Here is an 18,117-nt window from a genome sequence, read left to right as displayed (position 1 = left end):
TATGAACCAGTTCCAATCAGACTTACGATACGAATTTGTCTTCAAATGGAAGCCCAAATATTTTAAACCTTTATAAAATATTGTTAGAGTAAAAGGAAAATGATTATGTAAATTTAATACTTCAACATCTTCAAGAACACAAGGAGACAGTGTTGATTTTGAGTCTTTTATTTGAAGACTGATTGATCTTCCAGGAAGAATCAAAGATGAATGAAAAAACGTGAGTGATCACCTAGATATGTCACAAAAAATCAGAATGATGTCATCAAACAACAAATGTCTGATTGCCAGAGCTTCAGCTACCTCGATCCCTCTAAATTATCCCCTTCTTTTGGCATCAACCAACAACCAACTTAGGCCTTTCGCAACTAGGAGAAAAAGAAGTGGCGACAAGGGACATCCTTGCATTTCTCCCCTTTGTGCATAAAAGAATTTTGAGGCCGAGCCATTGATGATGACAACAAAAGAGACCATGGAGAGACAGTTCATAAACTAAGTTATGAAAGGGACCTTAAAACCTAAATGAGTTAGCAGGAGTGGAAGGTACAACTAACTTACCCGATCATAAGCTTTTGACAGGTCAATTTTAATTACCATCCCTTTGATATTTCTAGTCTTGAGACTTTCAACCCCTCCTCTGCCACTCCTATAGCTTCGTGAATTTGTCTTCCTTCCATAATACCAAACTAATCCCTAGATATAACCTTAGACAAGATGGGCTTGGTTTGTTAGGCTATCACCTTGGCAATCACTTTGTAGATGCATTCACACAGAGAAATGGCCCCGAATTCATCAAAGGACCTTGGATTGTCCACATTTGGGATAAGGAAAATGAACGTTTATTTGAAAAAGACCAACATTCGCCCAGATTGTCTAGACTTCTCCACCACCCATAAAATATCTCCACTAAGCAGATCAACTCCTCATCCGTGACTTCCTCCATCAAGAGTAGGTTACCCTCTTCATCCATAAACCTTGGGAACAATTTTGCGGCCTTACAACCTCAACGATGGACGTGCCTTCTCCAAAGTCCCGATGATGGATCCCAGTTTGGATTTGAAATGTTGATGAAAAACGGTTTTTACTGTGGATTCTCCGGTAACTAAGTCTAATGATACAGTGAATTGAAGTGACTCTTCCCCATACTTTCCAGTTCCTAAAACAAACAAGCCTGGACCCCATTGTGACCCCCCATATTTTATATGGTGTTTGTCATTTTCATTCCTTTTGTAAATCTCTGGAAGAATTTCATGTTTTCATCCCCACATTCTAGCCAAGTTTCTCTACTCTTCATTCTCCATAGAGCTTCCTTATCTTCTGCCAACTTCCTCTTCTTCGATTCTAGTAATATTAGCCTTGTTTTGGACTCCTCTGATAAAAAAACCCCTTCCTTTGAGTCAATGAGGGTGGAAAGTCTCTCTTCTACTACTCTAAGATCGTATTCGTCCTTCACTCACTTAAGCATTTCCCATCCAACTGTGGATTTTTTGACTTCTACTAGATTTATCTCCTACTCACATAGACACATAGACACATTAAGGAGACATAGTTTTAAAATCATCCCATTTTTCACGCACGCGTGCTCGTGCGCACACACACACACACACATGTTAAGGAGACATAGATTTAGAATCATCCCGTTTTTCACATTTGTTATATTGTAAAAGGAGGTTGCCCTCTTGGAAGAGGCTTTACATGCTTTTTTATCTCTTTCTCAAGGCATGGAATTACTTGTCTCTCTCTTTCTCTATCTATTTTGATTGTTTGGGGCATAACATTTGGTATCAAAGAAAACAATCCTATGATTTTTCTCCTTTAATAAAGATATATTGGCATTTCCACAAAGAATTTTTTGTTGGAAAGTTTTAGATGGCAAAACATTGGGGATATCGAGGAGAAATATAAAGATATAGGTGGTCAAAATTTCATATTATGATAAACCATTTTAGACATAGCATGTGGAAGTTAGTGTCTCTAACTAGTCTTGAAATCAGTGTCAAATGAACCATCTTGGTATTTTCGTTGTAACTTTTTCTATATTAGACTATGAAATATTTAGGATACTAAGAATACATAACAAAGTAATTGTGGTAAAACTTTTAGGTTTTGAGTCACTATAATTTATTATTTATATTCTGAATTTTTCATGGTTATGGAGAGACATATCAAAGTACCTATGGTAGAAATTTTAGGTTTTGAAATATTCTAAGTTTGGAAATACAGGTTGTGGAAATTAGGATTTTTGACTAGTCTAAAAACTAGTCTCGAACATTTGTTCTTGGTAGAACTATCATATACGAAGCTTGGAGGTCCAAACTAGGTATCATGAATTCATTTGGAAATAATATGAATTGTATTATCTTATTTATTTAGAATCATATTTTAAATATTACACATGTGGAATTCCTACAAGTTCTCTATTTAGAAAATGTCAATAATCAATAAGTTTTGGGAAGGTCAACATAACTTTCACTTGACATATCAATTTTCGGTCAGACCTATGACATTGTAGAAAAGACATACAAGGTTACTATAGGTATAAATTTCAAACTCATAAGGGATACAATTTTAGAGATACATCATGACAAAGGTTACTAAACAAGATAATCTCAGTATTAGGGTTTTAAATGGTACATAACTTACAATTGGCATAAATTTTGATTGGAAGATTCGTTCTTGATGATTTTAAATTTGTGATAAAGAGAAAAAAAAAGGTGTTATTATTGTTGTCCCACATGGAAAAGGGTGTTTCTCCTTCATAAATCAATTATTTAGATGACTCGACCATGATTAAGGAAGAAAGTGAAGAGATACAAAACCATCTACCCCAATTAGATAAACAAGTTAATGAATAAAGGGGTAAGTCAATAACAAAATATGATTTGATAAACACCCAAAGACAAATATAATGAATGGAATATAAGATTAAGGAATAGATGGAACACTTACAAGATTCTATGCCATTCATAATTATACATAACCTAGAGCAAAGATTCCCTAAAAGAGATATCAAGAAACAAGGATATCATGAAAATGTGGAAGACATAAAAATTGATTAGAATCATGGTTATTCATCACTTCAAGTTCCACATTTGTGACACAGGCAAGTTCCCTTTACAGACAGAGGCAACCCCTCTAGCCCTAGAGTGGGTCTAGTCACAACAAAGACAATACCAAAGCAAATTTCCTTAGCAAGTTGTTGTCATGAAGGCCTACCTTCAAATCATCATTCGATGAAGTCCCTGTTGTGTTGCTCCAGCTCTCGTTCTTCTAATCACTTGTACTTGAAAAAAAACATATAGAGAACAACCACGAACATAATAGAATATGACAAAAACGATCTACTTAAAGAGTCAAGGAGCTTCAAGCTATCAATATGCAATTCGACATAAGATATAGGAAATAAGCCATTGATTTGTATTAATATAAATTGAAGTAAAACTTACAACCAAGCCTTGACATCGTAAGTCTCCTTGAAGGGTCCTGTCAGCATGTCTCCGTAAGCATTCACTCATGAACTATCTCCCAAAAGGATGAATAACTCTCTCTCCTACCCAAAAGGTTGATGCTAGAACACTCTTACAATCAAGCCAACTCCACTCAAAACTATCCCAAGCTAAGTTACATAAGAGGCTACTTCCACACTCTAGCAAAACTCTCTACCTCTACTGTTGAATTCTTGAACTCTGAAGCTAGATGATCTCAACCATGGAGGAAGTATTTATAGGAGGAGTATCTTCCATAAGAGATGGGAGAAAGAGCTTATCCCTTTGAGAGGTTACATAAAAGGTGGAACAACCATCCCAAAGGAGAGAGGCGAGCTCATCTGATCCAACAACCAACCCTAGGACCGCCCATGAAGCTGTTACACTTCGAATCTTCGATGATTTGTTTAGAAAACTTGCCAAAAGTAGCTCGTCATGAGTGCAACACAAAGACAGAGCGATGAATTCGCTAGGGCTAGTTCAATCTTGGCCATCTTTGTGGGGGGAACAACTGTTGACCCGCGACGACCAAAAAACATAGGTAAAAAAGGGTCTGCTATAGGAGTGGTGAACTGAGGTATTATTCCTGAGATGAAAAGGAAGACATTGAAACATAATTTGTAACATGACACAAGGCAGATGTCAATAACACGGACCGAAAGTGTCCGAGATCAAGGAATGCAGGTTCGGTGACAAATTACTGTGTAATAGATGCCCCCTAAAGCATGAAGGCCGAGAGAGTGGGAGGGGTGAAATGCTTTACGAATCCATAACTGAAACAGAACACCATCATGGAGAACCTGAAAATGCAAGTACAACTGATATCTCTGATATGTGAGTACATAGCGAAAGGAAATACATGTGCATAAGGCATGGGTGCAGCCATCCAGAAGATAAACATAAACGATCTATGGTATGAACACAACCATCCAATCAGAAGGACCATATAAAAGACTCAGGTATGGTCGTAGCCATCTAATCGAAAGAGTCATGTATACAATCATGAATCAATCCGCGCAACTTGGACTTGTGTAATCTGAGCCGAGGGTCTTGAATCCCAACCCATTCAAGGTACGTATTCGAATATGCAAATAGATGTCCTGAAGTCGAGCATATTAGAAAATCGCTTGATTAGTGATCAATGATGTAAGCAGTTACCAAGCGCGAGAGAGACCACCAGTGATGTCAATGGTTCTCAAGGTATCGCTAGTACAATCCACGAAGCATGAAGAATGATCTGAAGTCGAACACCCATGAAATCACTCGATCGAAGGCCAATAATCAAAGCCTGTCATCGAATGCAAAGAACTTGCCATGCAAGTTCTAAGGTACCAGAAAGGAGTCTCTAGATCAACTTCCCGGATAATGAGCTGAAGTCAATAGGAAGCGATCGGTCAAAGGAGGGCCATAATGTTTCCCACATCATCGACACGAGACAAAGGAACAAGATGAATGTGGATGAGACAGAGAATTTGAGGAAGGTGTGTAAGGATACAAACTGCAGAAGGATTAAGCTCTTGAACATATCGGCGACACGACTCCAGAGTTTGGCAGCATTTTGGTACCAAGGGATCAAAGGTCATGATGATGCAGCAAGGATTAGATGGAATGAGGCAAAATGGATAACCCAAAACCTGGAAGGCCAACAATAAAGTGAGGATATCCCAACCCGACACAAAGTAGAAAGAGTGTTGATGTTCAAGAGCGACACGCTGCCTTAATAATTAATACAACCAACGAAATACTTCCAAATTTCCCCCCACCATTTCTAGCGAGTACCCCAATTATCTTTGAAACACAAGCTTGAAGGGGATAGCATATGCTTGTAATATAAGTTTGTCTTTCAGACAAATCCGACCTAGTAATTTTTAACGAGCCCTAGGAAGGAGAAGCTTGGTCGCGTCATGATGACAAGTCCAATGTCGTCAAGGTTTAACGAGTTCGAAAAAGGTGTAACTTGGTATCTTTTTCATGTTTAGAGAGTTTGGAAAAGACATGTAAAAGAAAAATCCACATGGTTCCTTTTCGTACATTTGCGTCTCTCAAGCCCGAAAAGGTAGAAAACAATACTTGAGAGAATCGCTTGACCATTTCAGCCAAGGAGTACCTTTTTCGTAAATAGTGCCTCCCATCCTGAAAAAAGGTTAAATTTATACTGGGTGCACGACGTTTCGCATCCATTAATGAATTCAAAATGACTAGGGCTCGACCATCTTTTCATTTTTAAAAGGTCAGAAAAGAGCTGAAAGCGGACCCCCATTTTTATTCTCTTTAATGAGTGAAAAAGGGAAAAATACTCGGCAATCTTTTCATCTTTTACGAGTTAGGAAATAGCTTAAAGGTGACTCGTCTTGGAGGAACGAGTGGCATAAAGGGTAGCAACTGGTTCCAGCAATGGTGGAACTGCTCAAAACATGTAATGGTCAAGAGGTTGGCTAATAAAACCACTCATCGCTCCGGTCCCTCAGGAAAGGACAAACAACCAAGTGAAAGCATATGATCGGCCAAAGAGATGGTGGTGATGGAATGAAATAACCAAGGCTCATCTAGCAGAAATTAGCGGATAAAAATGACAATCACGAGATGTAAATTGGGCATGGGTTCATTTTTACACAAGCTTGAACCATGGAGAACTCTGCTTGGATTTGGTTTCATGTTTACACAAGCTTGAAACGAAAAACTATGCTTGCTATAAATTTGCATGCCCCCAACATAATGACTCAAATCGAGGTACATGCCCCCCAAGCTTCATTTCAGTCAACTAGGTGGATGGAATGAAGGTTCACTTGCGAGATCTTGGAAAGACTTGAATAGGATTTTACGGGATCTTAATCGAAGACTCAATTTGGAAAAGGGAGTTGTTTCATTTTTTAATGAGGTTGACACAGTAAAAGAACTATCCTCATGACCCTTGTTTCATTTTTTAACGAGCTTGACACAAGACAAGGAACTATGCTCAGATTTTTTGTTTCATTTTTTAACGAGGTTGACACAAGACCAGGAACTATCCTCGAACATCTTGATTCATTGTTTAATGAGGTTGGCACAAGACAAGTAACCATACTCATACCCTTTATTTCATTTTTTAACGAGATTGACCTAGGAACAAACTATCCTCGGACATCTGTTCAGGGACCATATGAGAACATGGCTCCCAAGAGGCTTTACTAGACGGAAGGACCACGCTCCGGGAGGAATACATGTCATTTGGTACCAAAGACATATTGGGTTCCAATGCCCCCAAGGCATAATGTACTAGATCATTGGTGTGATCATCAGCGGATGTGGAGATGGAACGAGTAGCCACATAATTGACCTGTGGTGGGGAAGGTATTGCTTGCAAACAAGAGACGATAGGGGATGATGGTTGCAAAGGAGACGAATAGTGACCAATGAATGACAGTTGATCAATAGTCACAATTATTCCTTTGTGCGGAAAACAAACCACATGGAAAAACGAAGAAACAAGAGCTCCCATGACATAAACATAACCGCGTCCGAGGAGAAGATTGAAATCTAAGGGAACATGGACTACCATCACGTCTATATAGACAGTATTTCCTCTCAAAGTAATAGGGAACTGCGGAAGGATCCCAAAGAGTTGACTGGTTCCTCCGTTGAAAGCCAACAGATTCTAGGTGACAGGCACAAGCTGTGGGGAGCCCAAAGCTTGCCAAGTAGTAGAAGACATGATGCTAACAGAAGCACCTTCATCTAATATAGTGCCAGGTACTACCATATTATAGGCTTGTACTATGATTTGGAAAGGCACATAAGATGGGAGGCGATAAGCAATCAAGTGAATCCAATCGAAAGAAATGATTGAACTACTTGGTGGGGGTATCATACGATTGCCCTCATGCTCTGCAGGAATAGAAGAAGGACTATCCTGAACAACTGGGACGGGAGGGTCGCTCTTCGATTCATGAGAATCTGAGGAGATGAGAAGAACATGAGCAGTATGATCACCACACTCTTCTAGAACAGAGTGAGCAACTGGAGGCGAAGCCAAGTCGACACTCTTTTCGACTAATGGTTGGTTGGGAACAGATGCAAGAGAGTTATGCTCAGGAAGAGCAGGATGGGCAAGAGATGAATCCAAGTCAATCTCTTTACCAACTGGGGGAGGGTTAGAAGAAAGCCTCTGATAACCAACAGGGATTTGGGGTTGATAGGCTGCAAGGTCTTCCAAAACTTTGGAAGCTTTATCCATAAGCGGACAAAGGTGAAGAAGATGCTCTCCTTCACATAACCGACAGTGAAATCTAATCTTCCCTTTCTTCTTACCATTGCTAGCCAAGAGTGTAGCATCGACATGATCTCCATAGGTCGATGGGGATGGTTGATCTAGATTTTGAGACCATACCTCTAAGACCCTGGGAATGTCAGGTTAGTATTGGAGGAGATAGTCACCCTTACACAACCTACAAGGGAATTTGACCTTCTGTGGAGGATCAGAAGGTTTGTCTGCGGGAGGCGCATTTGGATTAATAGCCACACGATTGGCCTCTTGCTTAGCTGACTTCTTCTTCTTCTTCTTAGCCTCTTGGTTACTAGATTTGAAACTTTCACCAGGCGAAGTAGAAGTGGAAGGTGAAGAAATAGGGGAAGAAGGCGAGGGGTCAACCTTAGAATCATCATGCTGTGATTCGAATGAAGGAGACGGTGGGGCAGGAGTTGAGGCACTCGGGTTACTGAGGTCGAAAATAACCATACGGGTAAACCAATGGTTAACCCAGGAAGGGACAACGTTGCCATATAAGGAGCACCAACATTTCCAAAAGAAGGAAAAGGACCAGGATTCCCTTCCAAGGGGAATCCTTGACTGGTAGACTCTGGAAATGTTGCCATTGGAATCAGCCCTAAAGAATTACCAAGGAAGATCACTTTTACCAGGAATATTTCGTGGGAAGTTAATTTTAGAACACTGAAACAAAACTTTGCCTTTTCATGTTTTAAGAATCAAGAAAAGGACGAAAGGTGACTCTATCGCTTTAGATTGGAAACGAGCTCGAAAGGACAAGTGATCAAATGATCCTTTTACTTTTAGAGAGTCGAAAATGAATGAAAGTGACTGCTCTGGAACTCTAGGCAAAAGGTTTAGCAGGCAAGCGTGAACTGCAGAATACCTCCTGGCAAACCAAGAAGTACGAGCAAGCAATCTCCTGAATGCTGTGTTCAGTGTATCATGTCTACAAGGTGGCCGACTTGGCTTCCTATGGATGACAGGATTGCAACCTAGTGGGGTCTCCCATCATATACGCAACGGTACAGGGAGCACAAGTCCGTAATAGCACTTATCGAATCACAAAAGGAGGAATCACCCAACCTTAGTGAAAACAATAACCATTAGGTTTAAAGAAGTTGGAACACGTCTCTAGCCCAGACCTCTATATATAAGCATTAAGTTTCAATGATTCCTTAGGTTAATTCAATAAATTTTAACAGTTGATCTTGAATTAGGTCTTAGTTCCAAGGCCCTACCGAATGTATCTTCAAAAACTCCTAAAATGCAACGAAATGAGAAAAGAAACCATTCCATTTTCAATGAACAACTAACTAAAGAAAAGTGAGAAGTTCATTTCAAAGCAAGCAAAGCAACAAGCAAGCAAATGCAAGAATGGTACTTTATTTATTTCTCAAGCAAACAAATCAAGAGGAAAGTGTTATGCAAACCAATCAAGAGGAAAGAGTTATGCTTCTATCTTTCACTTAGCTTGCAAGCGATCTAATCAAGAAAATGGAAAAAAAAAACATCCTTTGCTTTTCAACTTCTAAATGCCAAGAATTTACTAATGCAAAAGATTGTTCTTATTTCCTAATGCAAAATGAATGCAATAGTTTGTTCTTTCAAATGGATGACAAGAAACCAAATGCAAAACTCAAAACAATGCTAGTTTTAAGTCCTTTCCAAATGAAATCATTCAATAAGAAAATAGAAACGTTCCACTCAGAAACTAATCAAAGACTTAAAAACAAAGAATATGTTTCTTTTTGCAAAAACTGGAAAGCTTTCTCAATGACTGGGAAGCAATGTGATCTATGCCAAAGTGATGGAAGGAAACCAAACAAACAAGACTTGCAAGTTTGATAACCAAATGTCACATACCAATCAGGAAGATGAAAGAACAATTAATAAGGAAAAGCCTCAAACAAAGCAAGGGATCGTTCCAAACACAGCTCAAAGGTCCAAACGAACAAGTAACCCAAGAAAAGCTAATGTTTCAAGAAACCCTAAGGTAAACAGGTCACACAGTTCAAAAGGAGAAGTTTCAAGGGAATGAAACCCAGAGTCAAATATTCTAGCAATCAACAATTTGACACACAATAAATAGGCAGAAGACAAGCTCAAAAGGATAGGACACACTGGCCAATCAACAAACAAAACTTCAAAATTGAAACCTACAGGAATCTTCGCGAGCATAAAACTGACAACATGCGCTGACAATGAAATGTCGCACCTCCCTAACTAGCCACTTTGTGACGTCATCGCTGAAGTACACCAGTTAATAGTGCCGAGCCAATTTCAGAGCTCTTCGCGATTGTGAGGCGATTTAATTGCGCCAAATAGTAGAAGGCACAACTAATTAGATAGCACAGATGCGACTATCTTCACGACTGTCATAAAATAAATTGCGACGACCCTAAATCAAAGGAAAAAAATTCAAAATCCAGATAAGGGAAGTCCAGACCTATCACTTATGATAGAGGGAAGACTACCAGGAGTATTCAAACAACCCATAACATGAAGAATTCAACTCGAAAGTAAAGGAGACAATAAACAAGCAAACCAAGTCAAATCAAGAGACAAAAGACAAAGGTCCCCAATATGGTCGCCAACTTGTGACAGAGGCAAGTTCCCTCTGTGGATAGAGGCAACCCCTCTAGCCCTAGAGTGGGTCTAGTCACAACAAAGACAATACCAAAGCAAATTTCCTTAGAAAGTTGATGTCATGAAGGCCTACCTTCAAATCGTCGTTCGATGAAGTCCTTGTTGTGTTGCTCCAGCTCTTGTTCTTCTAATCACTTGTACCTGAAAACAAACATGTAGAGAACAACCACAAACATAGAATACGACAAAAAATATCTACTTAAAGAGTCAAGGAGCTTCAAGCTATCAATATGCAATTCGACATAAGATATAGGAAATAAGCCATTGATTTGTATTAATATAAATTGAAGTAAAACTTACAACCAAGCCTTGACGTCGTAAGCCTCCTTGAAGGGTCCTGTCAACATGTCTTCGCAAGCATTCACTCATGAACTATCTCCCAAAAGGACAAATAACTCTCTCTCCTACCCAAAAGGTTGATGCTAGAACACTCTTACAATCAAGCCAACTCCACTCAAACTATCCCAAGCTAAGTTACATAAGAGGCTACTTCCACACTCTAGCAAAACTCTCTACCTCTACTGTTGAATTCTTGAACTCTGAAGCTATATGATCTTAGCCATGGAGGAAGTATTTATAGGAGGAGGAGCTTCCATAAGAGATGGGAGAAAGAGCTTATCCCTTTGAGAGGTTTCATAAAAGGTGGAACAACCATCCCAAAGGAAAGAGGTGAGCTCATCTGATCCAACAACCAACCCTAGGACCGCCCATGAAGCTGTTACACTTCGAAGCTTCGACGATTTGTTTAAAAAACTTGCCAAAAGTAGCTCATCGTGAGTGCAACACAGAGACAGAGCGACAACTTTGCTAGGGCTAGTTCAATCTTGGCCATCTTCGCGGGTGGAACAACTGCTGACTTGTGACGACCCAAAAACATAGGTAAAAAAGGGTCTGCTCCAGGAGTAGTGAATTAAGGTATTCTTCCTGAGATGACAAGGAAGACATTGACACATAATTTGCAACATGACACAAGGCAGATGTCAATAACATTGATCGACAGTGTTCGGGATCAGGGAATGCGGGGTCGGTGACAAATTACTATGTAACAACATCATAGGGGTTTCAACTCATCACCAAGGATATACCTAATCCCCAACATCGATATGCGCAAGTTTGATGGTAAAGATTCTATAACATGGGTATTCCAAATGGAGCAATTATTTGGTTTACACCAAGTGTCAACCTACAACATTTAACTCTTGCATCCTTGTATAAATTATCAATTTGTTTGTGTTAGTGGCTTTGTGAAATAAAAAAGGATTATAATATATCTAGGCCTATTTTTTATGAGCGAATCGATAACACATTATGGGAATATTAATAGCATTGCATTATTTAGTCAATTGATAAATATTTAACAAAAAGGTAAAATTATAGAGCACATTCAACATTTCCAAAAATTAAACCTTAAGGTAAAGGACATTCTAAAGGAAAATTCTTAGATCTCTTTATGGAGACTTTAAAAGCGAGAATTCAACATGAGTTGTGTGTATTTGAACCTAAATTTGTAGAATATGATTTCCATGTAGTAGAGAAAGTTGAAAGTAAAAATATGACCACTAGAAGAGTTGTCATGAATAATTATAGAGATAACCATGCTTCCTTTCCTAACCTAACTCAAACTACAAGGTTGATTCCTTAGCAAATGTAACCCCCACCCCACATTTACCCATTTCAACAAGCTCGCTAGGGTAAACATGAGACAAGTGTCATTGTGGTATGACCTGACCTTCAAGATCCAATTATGGAAGTGGGGATGATACACCGATAACTTACAGACATCCCGCAGGGACTAAAGACCACTTAGGAGCCTACAAACCACTCTAGATGGTCAATCCCTGAGTTGGAATTTTTTTTCATCCGGGAACATCCCTAACCACACCCACAACACAACATTAGTGTGGTTATGGGGTCCCAACCACACACATAGGCTTGCTTCCATGTGGTTATGATGCAAAAACTCCAATTTTGTGCTAGAGGTTTCGAGATCTGAGCCACTTTTTTAGGCTAGCCTCCAGACCACTGCCCAGAACTACCTGTAACTTTCTAGAAACATAAACAAGATGATGACAAGGCCAACCAATAAAAAATCAAGCAAGAACTTGACCTAGACATGTCTAATCCATGATAGACATTTTGTCAAATATATGGTAAACATGGAAGCTACAGGTCATGAATGCATATCTGATCATAAACTTGCGAACTTCATATGAAAATAACCAAGAAGGTCTAATTCCCTCTCAAGATAGCTACAATAACATTTGTTATCCCATGCATTCATCAACCATGAAAAAACTTATCAAAACATGACAAGATCTATAAATAGAATACTTCATATAACCAACATATAACCAGAATACAAACCATGGAAAATCCATCACAAGATCACCATAATAACTTGTGCAAGTGCACATAGATCACATTAGAAAAATAACTCATATTAGCATATGAAAATATGTTAGGTCCCTATAATACTAGTGCAGCCCCTTATTGTTATTGTTAGTGTAGCTCCCTTATTGTTATTGTTGTGCCTATGTAGTCTCCTTATTGTTATTCTTGTGCCCTATAGAAGCCCACTATTGTTATTGTTTTTCCCTTACATTATTACTGTTATGTAGGCTCTAATTATATTGTGACCCCTTAGAATCCTATATGTAGAAAGACGGTATTTTCATTTGTATCATCCAATAATTGTTCATTTATGTAATTTAAAGGAGGTTTCCCCCTCGAAGAGGATAATTTTTAAGTTGTTGATCTATCTATTTGTGAGTTGGTTGCATAACATTTGGTTTCAGAGCTTTGGATTTTAGGGTTTCACTACCTCAAATATGTCATCATGTAATTTTCACTATAATGTTTTTTTCTATGAAGCGTCAGAAGCTGAAATCACAACCAAGTGGAGCCGAACTCTTGGCGAACTTTGTGTACGAATTTCAGATCTTGTCTCGCTATATTTTTGGAGATATGACCTGAGGAAGTTAGGGTTTTTGTAAGCTCCATAATTCCATATCAAACAGATGACCTAAGGAAAATCGTCATAACTTTCTATCTGAGCATCAGATTTGAATTTCATAAGAATAAACAAAAATAGGATGGACTGTATTTTTTTGGGTATCATTTTCAGGGCCAAAGGTCGAAAAAGTGACACATGTTACTACGTACAAGTTTGTTCTACTGAACCAGTGTATAATCAACTCATTGTGGGAGATTGGGCATATCTTTCTTGAATAATCCAACCTTGGTCTAAGTTGTTGGGTTGTGTTAGCGCTTGAAATTTCACCTCAGGCTGAGAAAGGTAAACTTCAAGGCAACATCAAACCACTTAGCCTCGTAGCTAGCCCTACGGGGCAGGAGAGGGCTCTCTCCGGTCTATCTCAGTAAAGATCTTCAATGGGCGAGATGACCAATAGGAAAACACTGATTTTAGGCTAGTAAACTGATCAAGAGGTTTAAATTTGGGATTTTTAAAGTTTTGGTGGAAAATTGGGGAATGGCAATTTCGGGTGCGGGGATTGGACACAGTTTTCGCAGGGAGTCCTTTGGGGCGAGGTAGGAAACAATATTGATGCCTTTGATAGAGATGGATGGATGAGAATGACTGGTGAGGAGTTAAGTAGAGCAAGCAATAACCTTGAATTCCCCTTAAACAGTTGAAAACATTGATATCAAGCAAACTTAAAAGCAGAGCATGACAGTCATGAATTCTACTTTAACACTTCATTTGCCTAATTTGCAGAAGGAAAAGTAAGGAAATGATTCACATAACACACTTACAAGTACAAAGAGAAACACACCATCAATACATGTGACCACAAGAATCCCAAAAAGGACTGCAAAACCCTGGTCTTCCTTTGCCAAAAATTGCAGAGATACAGTGAATAATACAATAAGAGCTTCTCCCTCAAGAGTCCAACCATGAAAATGAGAAAGAGAGTACATAATATAGATCATCTAACATCTTTCCCTGACTCTAGGGGTCGAGCTCACTATCCTAGGAGCTGTTTCAACCAATTCTAAACTAAGCACTGAAAACTAGGCAATCAAAACAACTTGCCTCTATAAACTAGGAAACCAATTCATTCATTTAATTTTCACCTATCTCATGAATGAATCTTCCAGAAGAGATACATAAGTGTAAAAGTGTCATAAATTTACATCATTTACAACAAGAAGGATAAAAATCAACTCCAAAAAGTCAAACACAGTCAAAACTGCGTTTTGCTGAGCTGTAGGCTGAAATCCTGAGCAATTTGCTTGACGGGTCGCGCGCCATTCCTGAACGGGTCACGTGCCTTTGAGAGCACTTTTGGGACACTTCTAGGTGTCCAAATGGGGCAAGAGTAGGCTTGTTGGAAAGGTCTGGATGTCTACTTTCCAACCCAAGTGGAATTTCTGAATTTGGTGGTCATTTACCCCTCCAAAATTGCAATCTCCCAAGACTGCTTTCTGTGTGTCAAAAATGTGGCAGAAAGTCATTTTTTGCTTGTTTTTTGACTTTCTGGAGGCCCAAAACTTCATAAAATCTCTTGGCAATGGGTGAGCATGTGTAACTTTTCATGAAAAATCCAAAAATTCTGAGTTTTTCCGGAACGGAGTAGCCAAATGAAAGGGTCGCGCGGGGGGTGAGACCCGTTGAGGGGACAAAACCTGTTTTTTGCCTGAAAAAACCAAAATGACCCAAAATGCTCAAAATTTCTTGGAATTTGTGCTGGGGCTGAGCTATTTAGTGCCATGCTCCTTCAAGGAAGCCTCGGCCAAGATGTGGAGGGGGTCGGACCTTTTTCTTCGTTTTTGTGCTTTGGCCAACCGCCTTTGGAGCACCTTCATTTTTGCCTTGCATACGTACATTCGGGCTCAATAGTGGTTTTTCATGTTCCGGAGCAGGCTCAACTTCTGGTGTTGACTCACGGTCATCACTTTGCTCATAGTCGGTTTCGGTTTCTGACATGGTTTCAGGGGCAAAGTGGCTGAAATGTACTGCTGCTTCTGCTTTGAAATCTGCTGTTTTAACTGTTTTGAAATGCTGTTTCAAGGAGACAAGTAGCACAAGGGAAATGTTAGGGAAGGGAGACTTGGAAGGAAAATTGGGAAAAATATATGAAATAGGGGTTAAAGAGAGGAATCATGACATCAACATCATCATACAATTTCATTTGCAAGGATATTATGAGAGGTAGGGTTTAGGGTTTGATTTTTGATTTCTTAATATTTTTGGTAGGGAAATTAAAAAACAGTGATAAGGGAGTAAGAAATGGGAGGTGGGAAAATGTAGGAACAATAGGAATGAAAAGGAATACCTTAAAACAGCAAAACAAACCCTAGCAACTTTGATATTTTCAAGCAAAAGCACATGGAGTCTTTACTTGCAAATGAAGGCTTTTAAAATATTATCATGATCTTCTCAAGCTTTAGCAAACCATAATTTATATGATTGAAGGCCTACCGGACAAGCTTGAACAATTTGTGGTCGCTTGGCAGCTTGCTGGTAATTTTCTGTGGAGGAAACCCTGATGGGTCGCGCGCACTGCCCAACGGGTCGCGCGCCTCTGACGGGTCGCGCGCGTTATAACTTAACACTGGCGGAGGGCTCCTGACGGGTCGCGCACCTCCCAAACTCACCGAATTCACTCAAACGCTCTTGCAACTGATTTCTCTATCACTTGGATGCACAATGGAGCTTGATGGAGGGAAATAGAGCCTTTATAGCCTGGCTTTGAATAAATTTCATGTCACAACCCACTTTCTAATGTTTTTCCATGACACTTTATAAACTTGACTTTTTGGTTTCCTTTTGTCCTGAAACTGATTGATTTGATGTTTTTCCTTGATAATTTTTGCAGGGATAGCATCTGAGGGATCTTGACAAGGGAGCCAGGGTTACATGCTGTCCTTTGAATCATTTTGAATTTTTACAATTTTTACAAAATTTTGAGAAATAACCTTGGCTTTAAAAACAGGGTTTTTAAATCCAAGGTGAAAATTAACTGTACAAGATAGAATCTTTTAAAGAAACACTTTGAAAATCATCCCTCTGGCTTGCTGGGCACCTATTGACCTTCAGAAACATGACCTTGAAGACAAAATTGACCAAAACCCTAGACCTAGAATTTTGCTCTCAAGACAAGACAAGTAACTTTGAAAAAGTTTAATGACTGAAACAACTTGATCCAGCAGTGCCAAGAGGGGAATAAAGACACCAGCTCCTCCATCAGGGTTATGGCATGCCTAATGGAATGCAATAAGATGACATTGATGAGACACCTACTTATGCAAATGAAAAGAGCTTTGATCGCTGGTGGAGGGCTACTAGACCGACTCTAACATTGGCTCCAATGGGGATGGTAGCTCCTTGGAGGTACCAAGAACCTTAGACCTCTGGGAGAGCAGACCAGTGCTTTCAACCATTGGGCGATGGAGTCAAAAACTCAAGCTGAAATGCATGACTGAAAACTGATGACTTGACAACACAAATTGACTCTCACTCAACTAAAAACTGACTCAATACTTAAACACAACCGACAAACTGAAAATGATGCTCAAAGGGGAGCTTATTCATCACAACCTACCCTAACAGTTTCATTCATCACCTGATCAAGTGAAATGAAACAACCAGTGCAACCAAGTAAGTATCCCATCTGCTGTTCGAATTCTCCGCAAGTGCTCACTTATGAACAACAAAAGAGAACCACTGAAAGGCAACTCCCATGACAATTTAGAAACAGATCCGTTGAAAGATATGAATTCTCTATCCACCTCCAAAAACACTGCATAAGGATCTTGAAATTCAAGCACACTGGAACTTAGCTCATCCAATGGATTACTTCTCTTTCCTTCATACCATGAATGCAAACTTTGATTTGAGCCTTGTGACGAGACCTCTGCTGAAAATGACAAAGAAACCGGCTGCCGGATCAAATTCATATCAGCACATGTTTCAAGCTCACATGTAGTCAATGGAGAAAGACTTTGACTGCAAACCTCATCCAAAACATCAGCTATTGGATCATGAAAAACTTGAAAAGATTGCTGCAATGTATCCATTGAAAATGTATGACATCCTTCTAGCTGTTCATCTTGTTCTTGAGAGATTTTACGAGAATTCTGCCTTATAAACTGAAATGCTTCGAAACAAAAGGGTATAGAATCTTCCTGCTTCATCAAATCATGTATTTCATCTTCCACAACTTCATCTGTAATCTGTCCTTCAATTTCATTTGGTGGCTGTAAATATGATGCTACAGGCTGCTTAAGAATTTTGTTATCTGTCTCATCCTCAACATTAACACTGAGAGATTGCTGATTTGTTATAGGCTGTTCATTTGAAGATTTACTATGCAATCTACCCTTCAAAAACTGAAATGATTCAAAACAGAATGGTACAGAGTCACCTTGAATCATTATATCATGTGTGTCCACTTCTAAGTCTTCAGCTGCAACTTGACAATCAATGGCTTTCGGGGGTTGCAAATCTGAATATGAGAAGTCTTGAACAAAATCTTCATTGCTCTCAAGATGATTCAAATCAAGACTTGTTGACATTTGATTTCTGATTGCATGGTAGTTATCTCTAATGAACTGAAATGAATCAAAACAAAAAGGCAAAGATCCTTCACTTACTTCAAACTTTGCTGTACTTTCCTCGTCACTGTCATAGCTGATATGTGATGGCTGAACATTGTTTTCAAACTGCTGAAAATGAACTTCTTCCTCCAAAAAACTAGCTGCTGATTTGTCTGTAAG

The sequence above is a fragment of the Pinus tabuliformis genome, chromosome 9, assembly GCF_031772625.1.
Source record: "Pinus tabuliformis cultivar Carrire ecotype Pingquan chromosome 9, CPIR1, whole genome shotgun sequence".
Classification (NCBI taxonomy): domain Eukaryota; kingdom Viridiplantae; phylum Streptophyta; class Pinopsida; order Pinales; family Pinaceae; genus Pinus; species Pinus tabuliformis.
The sequence above is the reverse complement of the archived record's forward strand: the minus strand, read 5'-3'. Positions refer to the sequence as shown.